This window comes from Hyperoodon ampullatus, assembly GCF_949752795.1.
Source record: "Hyperoodon ampullatus genome assembly, chromosome: 5".
NCBI lineage: Eukaryota > Metazoa > Chordata > Mammalia > Artiodactyla > Ziphiidae > Hyperoodon > Hyperoodon ampullatus.
In genome coordinates, this window is record NC_136918.1 from 134,601,235 (window position 1) to 134,624,366 (window position 23,132).

Sequence of the window (23,132 nt, forward strand, 5' to 3'; positions counted from 1 at the left end):
CGAAGCCCCCAGAATGTCTTGTTTTGAAAACCAATGGAGCTTATGTCCAGGAAAACCATAGTGAGACAGGAAGGGGGCAGGGCACAACCTTTAAAAGAATGATAGCCATTGAAGACATGACATAAACTGGTTAGAACCATCCAGGTCCAAGATGGTGGATGAGTCGACTTCCACTAGAGTTTAAGCCTCATTATACACTCATTGTAATAAATCGGCAAGCTAAATGACACACCCACAGGTGCCAAAGCTGACCATGAAAGGTCAAAAAGTGGGCCGTGGCCCAATTCCTGGAAATCCCCACATCTTCCCCAAAATAGCCGGAATACTCCTTCCATTAATTAATGTATGAAATTACCCACCCCTATAAAAACTGACAAGCCCATACCCTGGGGCCTCTCGCCTTCTGAGATAGCCCACACTGTGTCTGTGGAGTGCGTATCTCCCTGAATAAACCTTCTTTCTCTTTATTATGGCTTGCGCTTGAATTCTTTCCTGCGCGAAGCCAAGAACCCACACTTGGCGGCTGTCCCAGGGACTTGCCTGAGACCTGGGACCTGACCATTCTCTCCGCTCCCATTTTCTTTCCTGCAACAATAGGGCTGTAGGGAACAGAGATTCCACTCTTTTTTTTTTTTTTTAAACATCTTTATTGGAGTATAACTGCTTTACAATGTTGTGTTAGTTTCTGCTGTATAACAAAGTGAATCAGCTATATGCATACATATATCCCCATATCCCCTCCCTCTTGCATCTCCCTCCCACCCTACTTATCTCACCCCCTAGGTGGTTGTAAAGCACCGAGCTGACAGAGATTCCACTCTTAAAGGGCTCACAGGAATACTCACTTGTCCTGGGACCTTGAACAAAAGCCACAGTTTGAACCACACCGAGACCATATGGGAAGGAAACTCATTTGCTAATCCTAAGGCATCTGCTGGAGGGGCAGAACCCTGTCTGGACTCTCTCTAGGGACAGAGGTGCTCCCATGGCCCCACCAAAGCCAGGAAGGCACTCACAGCTCACATAGGGGATGCCCCTTGATGGGCCAGGGGAGATTGCATTTCTGGGACCTACTGGTCCGAAACAATCAGAGGGACAGTTCTTGGCAGGCTACCATCCTCAACGCAATGCACAGACAGCAGACTGGAACACACAACCCCAGTATCCTTGTGAAAAAAGGCCTAAATACTTGTCCTGGAGCTTCAGCCTAAGAAGTAGGCTTCAGGTTTACCACATATCTACAGGCTACAGAAGTGCTCTCAGGGAACATAGGCCAGGAGACACCATCTCTGTGCTCTCCCTTGGCCTCACTACAGCTCACAAGTACCTTCCAGAAAGGAGCTCACACACTCAACTGGAGCCACAATTTTTGCAACTTTTGCCAAGGAAACACTTCCGGATCATCTTGTCTGGAGGTTAGTAGCCCTTACAATTGCAGTCTCACAGGAAGGTATATATTTGCATACCTTAAAAGCTGCTGCCTGAGGGTATAGCTTCTAATCAGCCTAATACTAGGTGTGGACAGAGATCCCTCCCTCTGGAATACTCAAAGGTCTTGGCACACCCTCAATGACTGGACCTATCAAGAATAAATCAGGCTGTCTAGACGATCACAAAGGTTCAAGAGACAACCAAAGCTAGGGCAAGTTTAAATAATATCATTAATCTCCTACACAGGCCACTCCTTCAAGACTGGGAGAGATAGCTGTTTCCCTAATACATTGAAATAAACACAGAGAGTCAAGCAAAATGAGGAGACAGAGGAATACGTTCCCAATGAAAGGGTAACGTAAAACCCCAGAAAAAACCTTAATGAAATGGAGATAAGTAATTTACCTAATAAAAAGTTCAAAGTAATGGTCATAAGGATGTTCATCAAACCCAGGAGAAAAATAGATAAACACAGTGAGAACTTCAACAAAGAGAGAGAAAATATAAGAAAATAATGAACAGAAGTCACAGTGATGAAGAATACAATAACTGAGCTGAAAAATACAAAAGAAGGGTTGAACAGCAGACTAGATGAAGTAAAGAAAGAATTGTGAGCTGGAAGACAGGGCAGAGGAACTCACCCAAATAGAGAAGCAAAAAGAAAAAAGAATTTTAAAAAGTGAAGATAGCTTAAGAAAAATATGGGACCCAATAACATTTGCATTATAGGGGTCCAGAAGCAGGAGAGAAAGAAAAGGGGGGCAGAGAACTTATTTGAAAAAATAATGACTGAAAAACTTCCCCAACCTGGGGAATAAAACAGACATCCAGATCCAGGAAACCCAGAGAGTTCCAAAAAAATATAAATCTAAAGAGACTCACACCAAAACATATTATAATTAAAATGTCAAAAGGTAAAGGTCAGACCTACTAGAGAATGGACTGGAGGATATGGGGAGGGGGAAGGGTAAGCTGGAACAAAATGAGAGAATGGCATGGACATATATACACTACCAGATGTAAAATAGATAGCTAGTGGGAAGCAGCTGCATAGCACATGTAGATCAGCTCGGTGCTTTGTGACCACCTAGAGGGGTGGGATAGAGAAGGTGGGAGGGAGGGAGACACACGAGGGAAGAGATATGGGGATATATGTATATGTATAACTGATTCATTTTGTTATAAAGCAGAAACTAACACACCATTGTAAAGCAATTATACTCCAATAAAGATGATAAAAAAAAAAGGTAAAGGTTAAAGAGAATCTTAAAAATAGCAAGATAAAAACAACTTGTTACATACAAGGGAACCCCTCTAAGACTATCAGCAGATTTCTCAGCAAAAACTTTGCAGGCCAGGAGGAAGCAGCATGATATTTTCGAAGTAATAAAAGGAAAACAACTCTCAACCAAGAATACTCTACCCAGCAAGGCTATCATTCAAAATTGAAAGAAAGACAAAGAGTTTTCCAGACAAACAAAAGCTAAAGGAGTTCATCCCACTAAACCAGCAAGTGAAAAGAAAGGGCACTAATTAGTAACAAGAAAACATGAAATTAAAACTCACACTGGTAAAAGTAAATATATAGTAAAGGTAATGGATTAATCACTTATAAAACTAGTGTGAAGGTTAAAAGTCAAAAGTAGTAAAAATAACTATAACTACAATAACTAGTTAAGGGATACACAAAATAAAAAAATGTACAATGTGACATCAAAAACATAAAAATTGGGATGGGAGGAGTAAAAATGTAGAGTTTTATAATTCATTCAAACTTAACTTGCTATCAACTTAAAATAGACTCTTGTATATATAGGCTGCTATATGTGAGACTCATGGTAACCCCAAAGCAAAAACCTATAGTAGGCACACAAAAGATAATGGGAAAGGAATCTAAGCATAACGCTGTAGAAAGTCATCAAACCACAAGGGAAGAAGCAAGAGAAAAAGAAAAAACAAAAATGAACTACCAAAACAGCCAGAAAACAAGTAAAACAATGGCAATAACTACATACCTATCAACAATTACTTTAAATATAAATGGACTATATTCTCTGATCAAAAGACATAGAGTGGTTAAGTGGATAAAAAAACAAGACCACCTATATTCTGCCTACAAGAAACTCACTTCAGATGTAAGCACCCAAACAGATTGAAAGCAAAGGGACAGAAAGTGAAGAGAAGATGTGTTTCATGCAAATGGTTACCAAAAGATACCTGGGATAGCTATCCTTATGTCAGAAAAATAGACTTTAAAAAAAAAGAATATAGTAAAAGACAAAGATGGGCATTACATAACAATAAAGGGGCCAATGCAACAAGAAGATATAACATTTATAAATATCTATGCACCCAACATAGGATCACCTAAATATATATGGACAATATTAACAGTCCTAAAGGGAGAAATTGACAACAGTACAATAATAGTAACAGACTTTAATACCCTACTTACATCAATGGATAGATCATCCAGACAGAAAATCAATAAGAAAGCATTGGCCTTCAATGATACTTTAGACCAGATGGAGATATGTATATGTAGATATAGATACAGATATAGATATAGAGCATTCCATCCAAAAGCAGCAGAATACACGTTATTCTCAAATGCACATGGAACATTCTCCAGGATAGATCATATGCTAGTCCACAAACCAGTCTCAATAAATTTAAGAAGATTGAAATCATATGAAGCATTTTTTTTCCAATGACAATGGTATGAAATGAGAAATCAATTATAAGAAAAAAACTGGAAAAATCACAAATATGTGGCAATTAAACAACATACTCCTGAACAACAAGTGGGTCAACGAAGAAATTGAAGGAAAAATCAAAAAATGCCTTGAGGGCTTCCCTGGTGGTGCAGTGGTTGAGAGTCCGCCTGCCGATGCAGGGGACACAGGTTCATGCCCCAGTCCAGGAAGATCCCACATGCTGCGGAGCAGCTGGGCCCGTGAGCCATGGCCGCTGAGCCTGCGCATCTAGAGCCTGTGCTCCGCAATGGGAGAGGCCACAACAGTGAGAGGCCCGCGTACAGCAAAAAAAAAAAAAAAAAAAAAAAAAAAAAGGAGGTCCGGAGGAAGATGGCGGAAGAGTAAGACGCGGAGATCATCTTCCTCCCCACAGATACATCAGAAATTCACCTACACGTGGAACAACTCCTACAGAACACCTACTGAATGCTGACAGAAGACCTCAGACCCCCTAAAAGGCAAGAAACTCCCCACATACCTGGGTAGGGCAAAAGAAAAAATAATAAACAGAGACAAAAGGATAGGGACGGGACCTGCACCAGTGGGAGGGAGCCGTGAAGGAGGAAAGGTTTCCACACACTAGAAGCCCCTTCGCGGGCGGAGACTGCGGGTGGTGGAGGGGGAGAGCTTCGGAGTAGCCGAGGAGAGCACAGCAACAGGGGTGTGGAGGGCAAAGCGGAGAGATTCCCGCACAGAGGATCGGGGCCGACCGGCACTCACCAGCCCGAGAGGCTTGTCTGCTCGGCCGCCGGGGCGGGCGGGGCTGGGAGCTGAGGCTCGGGTATCGGGTTTCGGTCGGAGCGCAGGGAGAGGACTGGGGCTGGCGGCAGGAAGAGCCTGAAGGGGTTGGTTCGCCGCGGCTAGCCCGGAGGGAGTCCGGGGAAAAAGTCTGGAGCTGCCGAAGAGGCAAGAGACTTTTTCTTACCTTTTGTTTCCTGGTGCGCGAAGAGAGGGCATTAAGAGCGCTGCTTAAAGAAGCTCCAGAGACGGGCGCGAGCCGCGGCTGAAGGCGTGGACCCCGGAGACGGGCATGGGACCCTGGGGTTGCTGCTGCCGCCGCCGCCGCCACAAGGCCTGTGTGCGAGCGCAGGTCACTGTCCACCCCCCCTTCCGGGGAGCCTGTGCAGCCCGCCACTGCCGGGGCCCCGGGACCCAGGGACGGCTTCCCCGGGAAAGCGCACGGAGCGCCTCGGGCTGGTGCAATGTCACGCCCGCCCCGCACTGCGTGCCCCTCCCTCCCCTCGGCCTGAGTGAGCCAGAGCCCCCGAATCAGCGGCTCCTTTAAACCAGTCCTGTCTGAGCGAAGAACGGACGCCCTCCGGCGACCTACGCGCAGAGGCGGGGCCAGGTCCAAGGCTGAGACCCGGGAGCTGTGAGAGCAGAGAAGAGACAGGGAAATCTTTCTGTGCAGCCTCGGAGGCAGTGGATTAAAGCTCCACGGTCTGCTTGATGTGCCCTGCGTCTGTGGAGTGCATGAATGGACAGCGAATCATCCCAAATTGAGGAGGTGGACTTTGAGGACAAGATTTCAGACTTTTTCCCCTTTTCCTCTTTTTACAATGAATTATCCCAAATTGAGGAGGTGGACTTTGAGAGCAAGATTTTCGATTTTTCTCCCCCTATTCTCTTTTTGTGAATGTGTATGTGTATGCTTCTGTGTGAGATTTTCTCTGTATAGCTTTGCTTCCACCATAGGTCCCAGGGTTCTATCCGTCGATTTTTTAAAAATAATTACTTTTTTATTTTTAATAATGCTACTATATTTTATACTTTATTCTATTTTACTTTATCTTCCCTCTTTCTTTTTTTCCTACCTTCCCTTCCTCCCACCCTCCCTCCCTCCCTCCTTTCTTTCTTTCCATCCTTCCTCCCTCCCTCCCTCCTGTCTTTCTTTCTTTCCTTCCTCCCTCCCTCCCTCCCTCCTTTCTTTCTTTCTTTCCATCCTTCCTCCCTCCTTTCTTTCTTTCTTCCTTCCTTCCTTCCTTCCTTCCTTTCCTTCTTCCTTTCTTTCTCTCTCTCTTTCTTTCTTCTATTAATTCTTTCTTTCTACTTTTTCTCCCTTTTATTCTGAGCCAGGTAGATGAAAAGCTCTTGGTGCTGCAACCAGGAGTCAGTACTGTGCCTCTGAAGTGGGAGAGCCAACTTCAGGACACGGGTCCACAAGAGACTTCCCAGCTCCACATAATATCAAGCGGCGAAAATCTCCCAGAGATCTCCATCTCAAACCAGCACCCAGCTTCAGTCAACGACCAGCAAGCTACAGTGCTGGTCACCCTATGCCAAGCAACTAGCAAGACAGGAACATAACCCCACCCATTAGCAGAGAGGCTGCCTAAAAACATAATAAGGCCACAGGCACCCCAAAACACACCACCAGATGTGGACCTGTCCACCAGAAAGACAGGATCGAGCCTCAACCACCAGAACACAGGCACTAGTCCCCCCCACCAGGAAGTCTACACAACCTGCTGAAACAACCTTAGCCACTGGGGACAGACACCAAAAACAACGGGAACTACGAACCTGCAGCCTGCAAAAAGGAGACCCCAAACACAGTAACATAAGCAAAATGAGAAGACAGAAAAACACACAGCAGGTGAAGGAGCAAGATAAAAACCTACCAGACCTAACAAATGAAGAGGTAATAGGCAGTCTACCTGAAAAAGAATTCAGAATAATGATAGTAAAGCTCATCCAAGATTCTATTTCCAAGATCCAAAATCTTGGAAATGGAATAGACAAAATGCAAGAAACAGTTAACAAGGATCTAGAAGAACTAAAGATGAATCAAGCATCGATTAAAAACACAATAAATGAAATGAAAAATACTCTAGATGGGATCAATAGCAGAATAACTGAGGCAGAAGAACGGATAAGTGAGGTGGAAGATAAAATAGTGGAAATAACTGCTGCAGAGCAAGATAAAGAAAAAAGAATGAAAAGAACAGAGGACAGTCTCAGAGACCTCTGGGACAACATTAAATGCACCAACATTCGAATTATAGGGGTTCCAGAAGAAGAAGAGAAAAAGAAAGGGACTGAGAAAATATTTGAAGAGATTATAGTTGAAAACTTCCGTAATACGGGAAAGGAAATAGTTAATCAAGTCCAGGAGGCACAGAGAGTCCCATACAGAATAAATCCAAGGAGAAATACGCCAAGACACATATTAATCAAACTGTCAAAAATTAAACACAAAGAAATCATATTAAAAGCAGCAAGGCAAAAACAACAAATAACACACAAGGGAATCCCCATCAGGTTAACAGCTGATCTCTCAGCAGAAACTCTACAGGCCAGAAGGGAGTGGCAGGACATAATTAAAGTGATGAAGGAGAAACACCTGCAACCAAGATTACTCTACCCAGCAAGGATCTCATTCAGATTTGATGGAGAAATTAAAACCTTTACAGACAAGCAAAAGCTGAGAGAGTTCAGCACCACCAAACCAGCTTTACAACAAATGCTAAAGGAACTTCTCTAGGCAAGAAACACAATAGAAGGAAAAAACCTACAATAACGAACCCAAAACAATTAAGGAAATGGGAATAGGAACATACATATCAATAATTACCTTAAATGTAAATGGACTAAATGCTCCCACCAAAAGACACAGATTGGCTGAATGGATACAAAAACAAGACCCATATATATGCTGTCTACAAGAGACCCACTTCAGACCTAGAGACACATACAGACTGAAAGTAAGGGGATGGAAAAAGATATTCCATGCAAATGGAAACCAAAAGAAAGCTGGAGTAGCAATTCTTATATCAGACAAAATAGACTTTAAAATAAAGACTATTAGAAGAGACAAAGAAGGACACTACATAATGATCAAGGGATCGATCCAAGAAGAAGATATAACAATTGTAAATATTTATGCACCCAACATAGGAGCACCTCAATACATAAGGCAAATACTAACAGCCATAAAAGGGGAAATCGACAGTAACACACTCATAGTAGGGGACTTTAACACCCCACTTTCACCAATGGACAGATCATCCAAAATGAAAATAAATAAGGAAACACAAGCTTTAAATGATACATTAAACAAGATGGACTTAATTGATATTTATAGGACATTCCATCCAAAAAGAACAGAATACACATTTTTCTCAAGTGCTCATGGAACATTCTCCAGAATAGATCATATCTTGGGTCACAAATCAAGCCTTGGTAAATTTAAGAAAATTGAAATTGTATCAAGTATCTTTTCCGACCACAATGCTATGAGACTAGACATCAATTACAGGAAAAGATCTGTAAAAAATACAAACACATGGAGGCTAAACAATACACTACTCAATAACGAAGTGATCACTGAAGAAATCAAAGAGGAAATTAAAAGATACCTAGAAACAAATGACAATGGAGACACTGCGACCCAAAATCTATGGGACGCAGCAAAAGCAGTTCTAAGGGGGAAGTTTATAGCAATACAATCCCACCTTAAGAAACAGGAAATATCTCGAGTAAACAACCTGACCCTGCACCTAAAGCAATTAGAGAAAGAAGAACAAAAAACCCCCAAAGTTAGCAGAAGGAAAGAAATCATAAAGATCAGATCAGAAATAAATGAAAAAGAAATGAAGGAAACGATAGCAAAGTTCAATAAAACTGAAAGCTGGTTCTTTGAGAAGATAAACAAAATTGATAAACCATTAACCAGACTCATCAAGAAAAAAAGGGAGAAGACTCAAATCAATAGAATTAGAAATGAAAAAGGAGAAGTAACAACTGACACTGCAGAAATACAAAAGATCATGAGAGATTACGACAAGAAACTCTATGCTAATAAAATGGACAACCTGGAAGAAATGGACAAATCCTTAGAAATGCACAACCTGCCAAGACTGAATCAGGAAGAAATAGAAAATATGAATAGACCAATCACAAGCACTGAAATTGAAACTGTGATTAAAAATCTTCCAACAAACAAAAGCCCAGGACCAGATGGCTTCACAGGCGAATTATATAAAACATTTAGAGAAGAGCTAACACCTATTCTTCTCAAACTCTTCCAAAATATAGCAGAGGGAGGAGCACCCCCAAACTCATTCTACGAGGCCACCATCACCTTGATACCAAAACCAGGCAAGGATGTCACAAAGAAAGAAAACTACAGGCCAATATCACTGATGAACATAGATGCAAAAATCCTCAACAAAATACTAGCAAACAGAATCCAACAGCACATTAAAAGGATCATACACCATGATCAAGTGGGGTTTATTCCAGGAATGCAAGGATTCTTCAATATACGCACATCAATCAATGTGATACACCATATTAAAAATTGAAGAAGAAAAACCATATGATCATCTCAATAGATGCAGAGAAAGCTTTCGACAAAATTCAACACCCATTTATGATAAAAACCCTGCAGAAAGTAGGCATAGAGGGAACTTTCCTCAATATAATAAAGGCCATATATGACAAACCCACAGCCAACATCGTCCTCAATGGTGAAAAACTGAAACCATTTCCACTAAGATCAGGAACAAGACAAGGCTGCCCACTCTCACCACTCTTATTCAACTTAGTTTTGGAAGTTTTAGCCACAGCAATCAGAGAAGAAAAGGAAATAAAAGGAATCCAAATCGGAAAAGAAGAAGTAAAGCTGTCACTGTTTGCAGATGACATGATACTATACATAGAGAATCCTAAAGATGCTACCAGAAAATTACTAGAGCTAATCAATGAATTTGGTAAAGTAGCAGGATACAAAATTAATGCACAGAAATCTCTGGCATTCCTGTACACTAATGATGAAAAATCTGAAAGTGAAATCAAGAAAACACTCCCATTTACCATTGCAACAAAAAGAATAAAATATCTAGGAATAAACCTACCTAAGGAGACAAAAGACCTGTATGCAGAAAATTATAAGACACTGATGAAAGAAATTAAAGATGATACAAACAGACGGAGAGATATACCATGCTCCTGGATTGGAAGAATCAATATTGTGAAAATGACTCTACTACCCAAAGCAATCTACAGACTCAATGCAATCCCTATCAACCTACCAATGGCATTTTTCACAGAAGTAGAACAAAAAATTTCGAAATTTGTTTGGAAACACAAAAGACCCCGAATAGCCAAAGCAATCTTGAGAACGAAACACGGAGCTGGAGGAATCAGGCTCCCTGACTTCAGACTATTCTACAAAGCTACAGTAATCAAGACAGTGTGGTACTGGCACAAAAACAGAAAGATAGATCAATGGAACAGGATAGAAAGCCCAGAGGTAAACCCACGCACATATGGTCAACTTATCTTTGATAAAGGAGGCAGGAATGTACAGTGGAGAAAGGACAGCCTCTTCAATAAGTGGTGCTGGGAAAACTGGACAGGGACATGTAAAAGTATGAGATTAGATCATTCCCTAACACCATACACAAAAATAAGCTCAAAATGGATTAAAGACCTAAATGTAAGGCCAGAAACTATCAAACTCTTCGAGGAAAACATAGGCAGAACACTCTATGACATAAATCACAGCAAGATCCTTTTGGACCCACCTCCTAGAGAAATGGAACTAAAAACAAAGATAAACAAATGGGACCTAATGAAACTTCAAAGCTTTTGCACAGCAAAGGAAACCATAAAGAAGACCAAAATACAACCCTCAGAATGGGAGAAAATATTTGCAAATGAAGCAACTGACAAAGGATTAATCTCCAAAATTTATAAGCAGCTCATGCAGCTCAATAGCAAAAAAACAAACAACCCAATCCAAAAATGGGCAGAAGACTTAAATAGGCATTTCTCCAAAGAAGATATACAGACTGCCAACAAACACATGAAAGAATGTTCAACATCATTAATCATTAGAGAAATGCAAATCAAAACTACAATGAGATATCATCTCACACCAGTCAGAATGGCCATCATCAAGAAATCTAGAAACAATAAATGCTGGAGAGGGTGTGGAGAAAAGGGAACACTCTTGCACTGCTGGTGGGAATGTGAATTGGTACAGCCGCTATGGAGAACAGTATGGAAGTTCCTTAAAAAACTAAACATAGATCTACCATATGACCCAGCAATCCCACTACTAGGCATATACCCTGAGAAAACCATAATTCAAAAAGAGACATGTATCAAAATGTTCATTGCAGCTCTATTCACAATAGCCCGGAGATGGAAACAACCTAAGTGTCCATCATCGGATGAATGGATAAAGAAGATGTGGCACATATATACAATGGAATATTACTCAGCCATAAAAAGAAACGAAACTGAGCTATTTGTAATGAGGTGGATCGACCTAGAGTCTGTCATACAGAGTGAAGTAAGTCAGAAAGAGAAAGACAAATACTGTATGCTAACACATATATATGGAATTTAAGAAAAAAAACTGTCATGAAGAACCTAGGGTAAAACAGGAATAAAGACACAGACCTACTGAGAATGGACTTGAGGATATGGGGAGGGGGAAGGGTAAGCTGTGACAAAGCGAAAGAGAGGCATGGACATATATACACTACCAAACGTAAGGTAGATAGATAGTGGGAAGCAGCCGCAGAGCACAGGGAGATCAGCTCGGTGCTTTGTGACCGCCTGGAGGGGTGGGATGGGGAGGGTGGGAGGGAGGGAGACGCAAGAGGGAAGGGATGTGGGAACAGATGTATATGTATGACTGATTCACTTTGTTATAAAGAAGAAACTAATTTTAAAAAAAGGTAAAAAAAAAGATAAGAAACTTCAGATAAATAAACATGGTTCATTTAAAAAAAAAAAGCCTTGAGACAAACAAAAATGGAAATACAACATGTCAAAATCTATGGGATTTTGGCAGCAAAACAATTCTAAAAGAGACGTTCATAACAATACAGTCCTACTTCAAGAAACAAGAAAAATCTCAGATAAACAATCTAACTCTATACCTAAAGGAACTAGAAAAAGAAGAACAAATAAAGCCCAAAGTCAGTAGAAGGAAGGAAAAAATAAAGATCAGCGCAGAAATAACTGAAATAGAGATGAATAGATATACATGCAACATAACAGCACACAAAGGTTGAAAGCAAAAGCATGGAAAAAGACATATCAGGCAAATACTAGCCAAAAGATAGCTCTTGTACCAATATTAATATCATCTAAAATTAGGGTAACTATATATAATTTATTGTATAAACCAGCATACCTTTGAGAATAAAAGGTATTATTAAGAATTACAACAGGAAAAGAGAAATAAACCAAGACTTCTTAGGCAAATCAGGATTTATCGTCAGTCATACAATACAAAATAAATCAAAAAGTATTATTAAGCATGAGGAAGGTCTCTAAAAATGATAATTCCCCAAGAATATGTGAAACAAAAAGTGATAGAAATATAGGGAGAAACTGATCATACCCACCTTCACAGTGGAAGATTTCAATGCAACGTTCTCAATCAATGATAGGTCAAGTAAACAACCAACAACAAAAAAATCTGCAAGAATGTAAAAGATTTAATCATCTAAAAAAAAAAAAAAAAATAGAGCTACACACCCAAACCTTAAAGAAAACATTTTGTTAGGCACACATGAAACATTTACAAAAACTGATCATATACTAGGCCACAGAGAAACCCTAAACAAATTTCAAAGAATAGATATCACACAAACCAGATCTTCTAACCACATGCAACTGAGATAGAAGGTAATATAAACAAAAATAGTTCCATATTTGCTGGTAGGAGTATAAACTGATGTAAGAGCATTGGAGGAAAGTTTGGCATGTCCTCCTAAAGTTAGAAATTCACATCAACAGTTTCTCTTTTAGAAACATACTTGAAACTCTTGCACCTGTAAAACCAGCAAAAGTATACAAGAATGTTTAGAGCAGGACTGCTCTCGATAATAAAAACCTGGAAACAACACAAATACTCAAGGGAAAATGGGGAAATAGATTATGGTTGGGTTCATTTTCTCCTGCTGAATAACAAATTACCACAAACTTAGTGGCTTAAAACAATACCCATTTACTGTCTCAAAGTTCTGTAGGTCAGTAATCAGGACATACCGTGGCTGGGTTCTCTGCTCAGGGTCTCACCAGGCTGGATCAAGGTGTTGGACAGGGCAGCCATCTCATCCGAGGCTGGCATCCACTTCCAAGCTCACTGGTTGTTGGCAAAATTCAGGTCCTAGTGGTTGTAGTGCAGAGGCCCCACTTTCTTGCTGGCTGTCAGCAGGCGCTGTTCTCAGCCTCTAGAAGCCACCTGTCACAGGGCCCTCTCTACAACATGACAGTCTTCTTTTGCAAATTCCACTGCAGCTTTCCATCTCTGACTCCAGACCCAGATTTAAGGGGCTCTTGTGAGTGGTCCAGTGCCCTTTCTTAAGATCTGATTTGGGACCCCAATTATATCTGTAAAATCCCATCACAGCAGCACCTAGTGTTTGATTAAATGATGTGTGTGCACACCAGGGCCTAGGAAGCTTCATGGCCCTCTTAGAAGTCTGCCTTCCACAATGCTCTGTTCATGTGATGAACATTATATAGCTTCAAATGGAATGAGCGCAGTCACCTGCAACAATGGGCATGAGCCTTAGAAATTTAACATCAAATGAAAAAAATATAGTCCCAAAAGACTCTCAATTAAAAACAACTCAAATTTTAAAAGTGCTTTTAAAGGATTACATATAGATGCAATGGAGTGATATAAAAAAAGAAAATAACAAGATGGTGGACTGGATTCTGGATGCCCCAGCTCGGGGGAGGCAGAGGGTCAGGGAGCTGAAGAGTTAGATGTAGGCTATTGTTAGGGGGTCTAGATTGGGGAGGGAAGAGGGTAAGTGGGTCCATAGATGTTATTATATTATTTTAAATAACTAACTTATACTGTGCTGTATGTCAATTAGAACTTAATAAAACTGGATAAATAAATAAATAAATACTAAAAATAAAATAAAATAACTAATCTGAAGCAGGACAAATATGGACCAGTGATGAGAGAACGTCATGTACTGAGGATTATGATTAATAATTTCTATTCTGTGTACCTGAGGTATAATTACAAATGAAGAAGAAAAAAGTACTTCTTAAATGAAAGAACATATTATGGAATTGAAAAGTGTATTCCCTCTAGGGCAGGCGAAGCCCTTGGGTTCCAGATAGCACCAAAGAGGCAGCGACGGATTTCTTCAGGACAAACTCGTCACCCTGGAAACCTTCCAAAATGTAAGTAGAAATTAGCATTTGTTCTTAGAAACACCTCGTCTGAACATATCTGGGGAGATCGCCTGACACTTCCACCCACTCAGACCTCAGGCTTCCTGGTTTTCTGTTGCCTGCACCTCCCAAGTGCTGCTAGGTCCTTTACACCAGCCTTTATACATACTCAGGGCTCTCCCACTTGCAGGAGGAAAAGGGTAAGAATGAAGCAGGACCTACACCCCACACTTGCAACACCAGCTCCCTCCCACGCTTTCCCAGCAAAACTTCCTGCGAACAAGTCCCCTACCTTCTTGGTCTCAGTCCTCAGCCCATGCTTTCGCCCTCCCAACTGGACAACACGTGTGCTCCACCAGGTCACAGGCAACTAACTGCTCAGCCCTTAACTCTCCTGACATTTCGGTGCCCTTTGCCTCTGGACCACTCAGCCCATCCGTGCATCCTTTTCCCTTGGCCGCTGCAACAGCTCCCTGCTTTTTCTGTCGTCTCCCTGACCCTCCTTTCCTGTCTCACCCACAGGCTCATCTTCCTCTGCTGTTCTGTACGTGTTGAGGTTGCTTGTGGCTCTGTCCTCACCTCCCTGGGCCCTATTCCCTACTCTCTCTGGAGTAGCTCATCTGCTGTCACAGCATCAGTTGCCATTTGCACACTGCTGGTCTCCAAATCCTTCCTTGCAGCCGAAATCATCTTCACTCTGGGTGCATAGAACCAATTCCCTCCTGGAAACTTCTTCAATGACCCCCATACTTCCAACTCTCTCTGCCCCAAACTGTCATCTCTCCCTCTTCTTAAGAGGGCACTAATCCCATCAAGAGGGCTCATAGCATTTGTCTTGGAGTTTCTTACAGCTTTCCCTCTGTGGACACGGACTGAACTCTCCCTGCGTCGTTGCTTCCCAGGGACGCACGGGGACCTAGGTGTGAGCCCAAGGACATTGACCTGCCCTTGCCAGCCTCATATGAGCTACCTGCCGTTTTGGGCTACTCCCGTAGAAAAGCGGGGTCTCCTGGGAATCCAACAGCTTTCTCTGCACAGAGGTCTCCCAACAGATGGTCATGGGCCATTGGGAGACTTGGGGCATGAGAGAAAACAATGGGGTTTAGGGTTTTTTAAAAAAATCAACCTACATTTATGTAGTCACACACTAGGTGATATTTATTAATGTATATGTAAAATTAATTCACTGCCACAATACAAAGTCTCAAGAGACTTCAGGAATCACATGGTCTATCAGGCATGTTCTAGATGAGAAAGTTGTCTCAAATCCCCTCATTTCTCTTTTTCTTTCCTTTCAAGCCCTGGTGGCACCCATTTCTCAAGCAAGCTTGGCGCATGATCTCGACTGCATTCAACTGCAGTGGCCACAAGGCCCTGGTACATACCCCACAAGGTGAGGGTATGGGTAGGGCCAAGATAAAGGGCAATGCTGGCTTAAAAAGCGGGGGAAAGAGGAAGGAAATGAGTCATTCTGAGAATCAGAAGTGGGGAAAGAGTCATGTGCCTGTGGCTTAGTCCCTTAGTTGAGGTTGGAGTGATGGGGGCAGCCACTCTTCATTGCTCACAGGGGAACGAGGTGCAAAGGCTGCAATGCCCTGAACCGCTAGTAGTAGAGACAGCTTGCAGCTGAGTTGAAAGAAGCAGCTCCTCGCTGCTTCTTTACTCCACGTGCCTGGGCTAAGGAGGGCAGCTGCACAAAGAGAAGCTAAATGTGGTCAAACTACAGTTGGGGGTTTCTCAGTCAGAGACTCAGGGGAGGAGCTGACTCCAGCATTGTCCCCCATGCAAGTCTGAGGGAGCACTCATAGCTTATCATGAGCACAGCACCTAGAATCTTAGCCTGGAGCCACCAAGTGCAAGTTAGAGCTAAGCCTCTGACCTCAGAAGTAAACTCGGCCAATGAACTGTTCATGCCAGAGTTGAGACCAGAGGCAGTTCTTGGACTCCTAATGTGGCCACCCCCAGGAGAGGAGAGAGGTGTAGGGGTGTGGATTTTATGAAGGGAAGGGTCAAACCCCCATCAATACTCTCTTCAGTCCCGAGGAATTCCTTCACAGGTCCCCTCCCATTATGAAGTCTTTGATATACGAGAGTATTGTCCATACACTTATTTTCAGCAGACGACTTTGCCACCTACTTCCTGCAAAAAGCAAAAGTTGTCCGACGCTCTCTTATCTTTTGCCTCCAAATCTACCCTCTCTCTGCCTTCCTTTCTCCTGTTACAAAAGGCAAAACATCCCCTCTACCTAAGACCAGCCCCTCCAGTGTTCCTGGATTCCCCTCTCTTATCTCAACAATTTCACTCTTGCCTTTATCTCCTCTCTTCCCCATGATCAATTTACCACTCTCTGTAGGACCATTCTCAATAGACGGTGAACATGCATAGTAATCTCCCATCTTAAAAATACCCATCCTTTAAAACAAATACCACTACACACCTATTAGAATGGCTAAAATGCAAAACACTGACAGCACCAAATGCTGGTGAGGATGTGAAGAAGTGAGAACTCTCATTCCTTGCTGATGGAAATGCAAAATGGTGCGACCACTTTGGAAGACCATTTGGTAGTTTCTTACAAAACTAAATATAACTCTTAAAATATAATCCAGCAATTGCACTCTTTGACATTTACCCGTGAGTTGAAAATGTTCACACAAAAGCCTGCACATGGATTTTTTTAGATTAATTAATTAATTTATGTTTGGCCGTGTTGGGTCTTCGTTGCTGTGCACGGTCTTTCTCTAGTTGCGGCGAACGGGGGCTACTCTTTGTTGCGGTGTGTGGGTTTCTCATTGTGGTGGCTTCTCTTGTTGCACAGCACAGGCTTTAGGCATGCAGGCTTCAGTAGTTGTGGCACATGGGCTCACTAGTTGTAGCTCGCAGGCTCTAGAGCACAGGCTCAGTAGTTGTGGTGCACGAGCTTTGTTGCTCCGCCACATGTGGGATCTTCCTGGACCAGTGATTGAACCTGTGTCCCCTGCATTGGCAGGCAGATTCTTAATCACTGCACCACCAGGGAAGTCCAACATGGATGTTTATAGCAGCTTTATTCATAATGGCCAAAACTTGGAAGCAACCAAAATGTCTTTCAATAGATGAATGGATAAACAAATTGTCGTACATCCATACAATGGAATATTACTCAGCACTAAAAAGAAAGGTACTATCAAGTTACAAAAAGACATGGAGAAACCTTAAATGAACATTGCTAAGGGAAAGAAGCCAGTCTGAAATGTCTGTGTACTGTATTATTCCAACTGTATGTCATGCTAGAAAAAGCAAAAGTATAGAGATAGTAAAAAAGATCAGTGGTTGCCAGGGGCTAAGGAGGAGAAAATGAGGAACAAATAGATGCAGCGCAGAGCATTTTTAGAAACTAACTCTGTGTGATACCGTAATGGTGAGTACATGACATTATACATTTGTTAAAACTCATAGAATGTACAACATGAAGAGTGAACCCTAATGTAAACTAGGCACTTTAGTTAATAACAATGTATCCACATTGGCTCAGCAATTGTAACAAATGTACCACACTATTACAAAATACTAATAGAGGAAACTGGAGGGAGGGGTAAGATGGGAACTCTCTGTACTTTCCACGCAATTTTTCTATAAATCTAAAACTGCCTTTAAAAATTGTCTATTGGGCTTCCCTGGCGGCGCAGTGGTTGAGAGTCTGCCTGCCGACGCAGGGGACGCGGGTTCGTGCCCCGGTCTGGGAAGATCCCACATGCCGCGGAGCGGCTGGGCCCGTCAGCCATGGCCGCTGAGCCTGCGCGTCCGGAGCCTGTGCTCCGCAACAGGAGAGGCCACAACAGTGAGAGTCCCGCGTACTGCAAAAAAAAAAAAAAAAAAAATTTAGTCTATTAATTAAAAATTAAAAATACTCAATGGCCCATGAATACCCATGGCCCACCCTGGCTCCCACCCCTTTCCTCTGCTGACTGTCACAACAAAACTTCTTCAAAGTTGTTTCCTCTCCTTTCTCACCTCCCATTTTTGTTCCTAACCCTCTCTCCCTGTGTCGGTTTGCTACTGCTGCTATAAGAAATTAGTACAATCTCAGCCGCTTAAAACAAATGTATTATCTTACAGTTTTGGAGGTCAGTCCTAAAATCAAGATGACAGCAGGGCTGTGTCTTCTGGAGACTGTAGGGGAAGGTCCATGTCCTTGCCTTTTCTAGCTTCTGAAGGCCACCAGCATCCACTGGCTCCCGGCTCCCATCCTCCGTCTTCAAGGAAAGCATCTTCCAATGTCTGGCCTCTCCTTCTGTCCTCACATCTTCTTTCTCTGACTCTGATCCTCCTGCCTCCCTTTTATATAGGCCTCATTATTACCCTGAGCCCACCCAAATAATCCAAGATAATCTGCCCTTCTCAAGATCTTTAATCACATCTGCAAAGCCCCTTTTACCACATCAGGTAACATAGTCACAGATTCTGGGGATCAGGAGGTAGACATCTGTGGGAGCCATTATTCAGCCTCTTCTCTAACTGGGCTCCACTGAGACAGCTCTTATCAAGAGATTACCGGTAGCCTCTGAGTGGCAAAGCCCTGGTCACTAGATAGTTTTACTTAACCCCTCAACACATTCAACAGAAGTGATCAAGAAATTCTCTTCTCTCAGCTTCCATGACATCCAGCCTCTTGATTTCCTCCCAACCACAGTGACCATGTATGACTTTTTTTTGCTTGTTTTTTTTGCCTTGCTTCCCTCCTGGCCATCTAAACATTGGTGAGACCCAGGGGCCCGGTCCTCATCTGTCTTCTCCATCTGCTCTTTAGGTGACCCCACACAATTGATTATTTAACATTTCAGCTCTATGCTGATGATGTGCAAATTTATAATTCCAGCTCATACCTTTCCACAAAGAGCCAAAATTGTATTACCTCGCTGCTTCCTTCTTGGTACATCTTCAATAAAATTTTACTCTTAAACAATCACACACTTACAGAAAAGTTGAACTACAGTACAGAGACCTTTATCTCTGAACCATTTTCTAGTGCCCTCATCACCCCTAAAAACTTTTGTGTTTATTTCCTACAAACAAGAACACACTTCTATATAAACTACAATACAGCCTCACAATCAGTAACTCAACTTTGATACATGAATACCGTCTAATCCTCTGACCCTCTTCAAGTGTCACTGGTCATGCCCTCTCTGATTAAAAGGATCCGTCTCAAAGTCACAGATTGCATTTAGTTGTCATGTCTCTTTAGTTTCCTTTAGTCTTGAATGATTCCTCAGACCTCGACCGTCACAACTTAACCTCCGTGACTTTAGGGGACTAGCGGCCAGAGATTTTGGAGAATGTCCCTCTCTCTGGTTACGCACATTTGACAGAAGGGTCACAGATGTGGTATCGCTCCCTGTTGAGTGGTGTGGAATTTTACTTTGTTCCATCGTTGATGGTGTTTGATTGCATTGCTTGGTTAAGACGACCTCTGCCAGTATTTGCCACTGTAAAGCTACTCAGGTCCCCTTCGTAATTAGTAACTATTTTTGTAGCCCCACCCTCTAGGAACTCTTGGCCTCAGACTTCTCATGGCTCAGATCTCAGTCCAGGTGTCCTCAGCTGAGAAAGGCCCTCCCAGACCAGCCAGGCACCCTCCAGCTCACCACTTGTTGTTTTGTCTTCATGTCACTCTGCAGTTATGTTGTTTATTTACAGTTTGTACCACTATCACCCCAACCTCCCCACCCACTGGAACATAAGCTCCAGAGGACAGAAGGAACTTGGCTTGTGTCATATACTCTACTCACTCCAAAACCTACAAGAGTGCTTGGCATGGGTGGGTACTCAATGAATATTTCTGAATGAATGAACAAATGTGTATTTTTTAAAATATAGTAGACTTTATTTATGGGAAAATAGAGCATATAGTACAGAGATTTCCCACAGGCCTCTTCTCCTCCACACAGTTTCCCCTATCTTTAACATCTCGGGCTAGTGTGGTACCTTTGTAACAATTGATGAGCCAATATTGATACATTAATATTAACCAAATGCTGTAATAGTTTGTAGAATAGAATTCACTGTTTGTGTTATACAGTTCTATGGGTTTTGATGAATGCATGATGTCACGTATCCACCTAGTCTGATAATTCCAGATTCTCTGTCACATCTTAGTCTTGTTCTCAAGCTTACTCTGTCTCTTCAGATTGTGTTTTTCCTGCTTTTTTTTTTCCCGTATACTTTTTGTAGCAAGTTGGACATGATGTATCAGGTAACAGGAGCTGAGATAAATAATCTTTTACTGTGAAGTGTCATGTTTATCTGGTTAAGAGTTAGTCTGTGTTTAATGCTTGCTGCCCCTGTAGGTGTCAGAGGCTTTGATTTCTTCCAGTATCTTCATTTTTTGTCTTCCCTGTTGTCTCTGGGTTTCCCTAGAAACTCTCTCTTAAAAAGAGTTGTAATCCACTGGAGTCTTATGGGTGTGGTGGAAGGTTTTGTGGAGGGGAAACATTCAATAATCTTAAAATTAAATTTCAGGATTTGTTTTTTCTTTTTAATGAGACTGAACCTCTGGACTGTGACCCTCAGAGGAGTTTCTTAGCCTCTGTCCCTCTGTTTTTCCTCCCCTTATGACAGGAAGGTTTGAGGGGGCTGAGTTGTCTAATTGCCTTTGAGCTGGGTCACAGTAGACTTGGCTAAAATAATTCCCCTCGAAAGCAGGCTTTTTTTTTTCTTTTTAACAGAACACTCTCAGTGTATTTCAGATGGTTACTTTTCACCTCCATCTGGCTAAACAGGAAGGAAGCTTTCTCTTCTTTCTGGTGGGGCACCTGTGAAAAAAGCTCAAGAAAGTAGGAGGACCCCACTAAGACTGGGTCCCCAGGAGTTTTGAGGGGTTTTTTTGTTTTGTTTTGTTTTTCTGAAATTTAGAGAAAAAATTTATTGAAGATCTGAAAAACAATTTCTAAAAGACTGACTTTTCCAGAAAACGGTAGCTACACAATGTATTGCATCTATCATGTTAAAATGTGCATTAGACACAAATACAAAAACCATGAAACAAGCCACCATTCTCTGACAATCTGAGCAAAGATAAAATGCCTAAGGAACAACATAGATGACTTGCAAAGGATGGGGTCTTTACTGTAAGCACCATAAAAGAAAGGGGGAGCACAAATGAATGAGTGTGTTCAGTTATACACATTGAATTGAACCTTAGGCACTAGGAATCAGAGCGTTTTGTCATATAGTATTAACACATATTATAAAAGCGCATAGTGTCAAAGGAGTAAAACCACCAGCATTCAAAAGCAGCTTTGTTGGGCTTCCCAGGTGGCGCAGTGGTTGAGAGTCCGCTTGCCGATGCGGGGGACGCGGGTTCGTGCCCCGGTCCGGGATGATCCCACATGCCGCGGAGCGGCTGGGTCCGTAAGCCATGGCCGCTGAGCCTGCACGTCCGGAGCCTGTGCTCTGCAACGGGAGAGGCCACAACAGTGAGAGGCCCGCGTACAGCAAAAAAAAAAAAAAAAAAAAAGCAGCTTTGTCAACTAAGCAATAAAACACTCTACAGTACGTCTCTCTGTTGTCCATCATTGAATACACTGGTAGCAACTTTGAAATGAAAAAAAAAAAAAAAAGAAAAGAAAAGAAAAAAGGAGCTGTAACCCCTTTTATTTGCTGTTTAAAATCAAACAGAAAACAAACATCACTTCTTTTATACACCAACATTTCCAAAGTACCTCATTTGTACAAGAGAAGCACTAAGAAACAAAAATGTGTTTACAGAGATCCAAACATGAGTGAGTAAAAGCATCTCACACAGCTTTCCGATGGTACTCAGGAGAAGCCACTTCATAATCCCTGGCACTAAACAAAGTTGCAGAGTTCTTTGCCAGGTATTTTAGGAAATCATAAAGATAATTCAGTAATAAAGCAAGGCTCTTCTCATCCAGAGGTGTATAGGCCAACACTGTTCCAATACATACAAATAATCTCAGTAGATGTGGCACTCCGTACACCGGGGACATAGGCGTATCAGGGTGATCTGCGAGGATTTCAGCATACTGTGGTCTCTCAAATTTGTAGAGTAGCTGGGTGCCCAACATTGCATTGAAGTATTCCTTTATCCCTGCCACAATTTCATTAACAGCATACTCATTATCTGTGTTTCCTCAAGATTTCTCATAATTTGCAAAATCCTCTAGAATGGAATCCACATTCTTCTTGGCAGGAAGATAAAAGAGCTGTTTTTGCCGGGTAATTAAGTCCTAGTCATCAACAAGCCATGGTTTTAGTTCTTCAGGAATCTTTAACTTCAACTCTGTTCATGAATATTTCCTCATTTTCAACAGTCGAGTCTCCTCGGGCCCTTTTTTGTAGGAGGCTGAGGTGTCTCACTGGTGCTACCACCATCTCCATTTCCAGGTGTTTTCTGTTTGTTCTTTTTTGTTTTCACTTCAACATTTTTCTGTTGCAGACCAGAAGTCTCCTTTCCAGGGGCAGCCCCTCTCACCTTCCCCTCTGCATACTGCTCCTGACTGGCTTTTTGAAGCTCTTGTTGTTTCTGCACATTGGTGTCCGCGTATTTGAGTACTCTGCTTTCTGGAACACATTCATCCCAATTTTTATTCCAACCACTGTAATGTATAAAGTATTTCACCTGTTTATCCTTTATGGCCACCTTTACACACTTTGCTTCATAAAGAAGAGGTCCATGGAAGCACAGCACTCTCTCACCCTCCTGGAATTTAGGCTTCTGGTCCTGCTTTGGCACCAATTTTAAGTGCTTGGCCGCCGCCTCCTCCTTCTCCCACCAT

The 23,132-nt window shown here is 42.1% G+C and overlaps 1 pseudogene across 1 annotated transcript; it reads right to left on the minus strand.

Moving 5' to 3' along the window:
• Positions 1-22,130: 22,130 nt before the first annotated feature.
• LOC307053455 (mortality factor 4-like protein 1) lies at positions 22,131-22,928 on the minus strand (annotated as a pseudogene). The gene has a single exon. The product of its transcript is annotated as a mortality factor 4-like protein 1 (transcript).
• Positions 22,929-23,132: the final 204 nt, after the last annotated feature.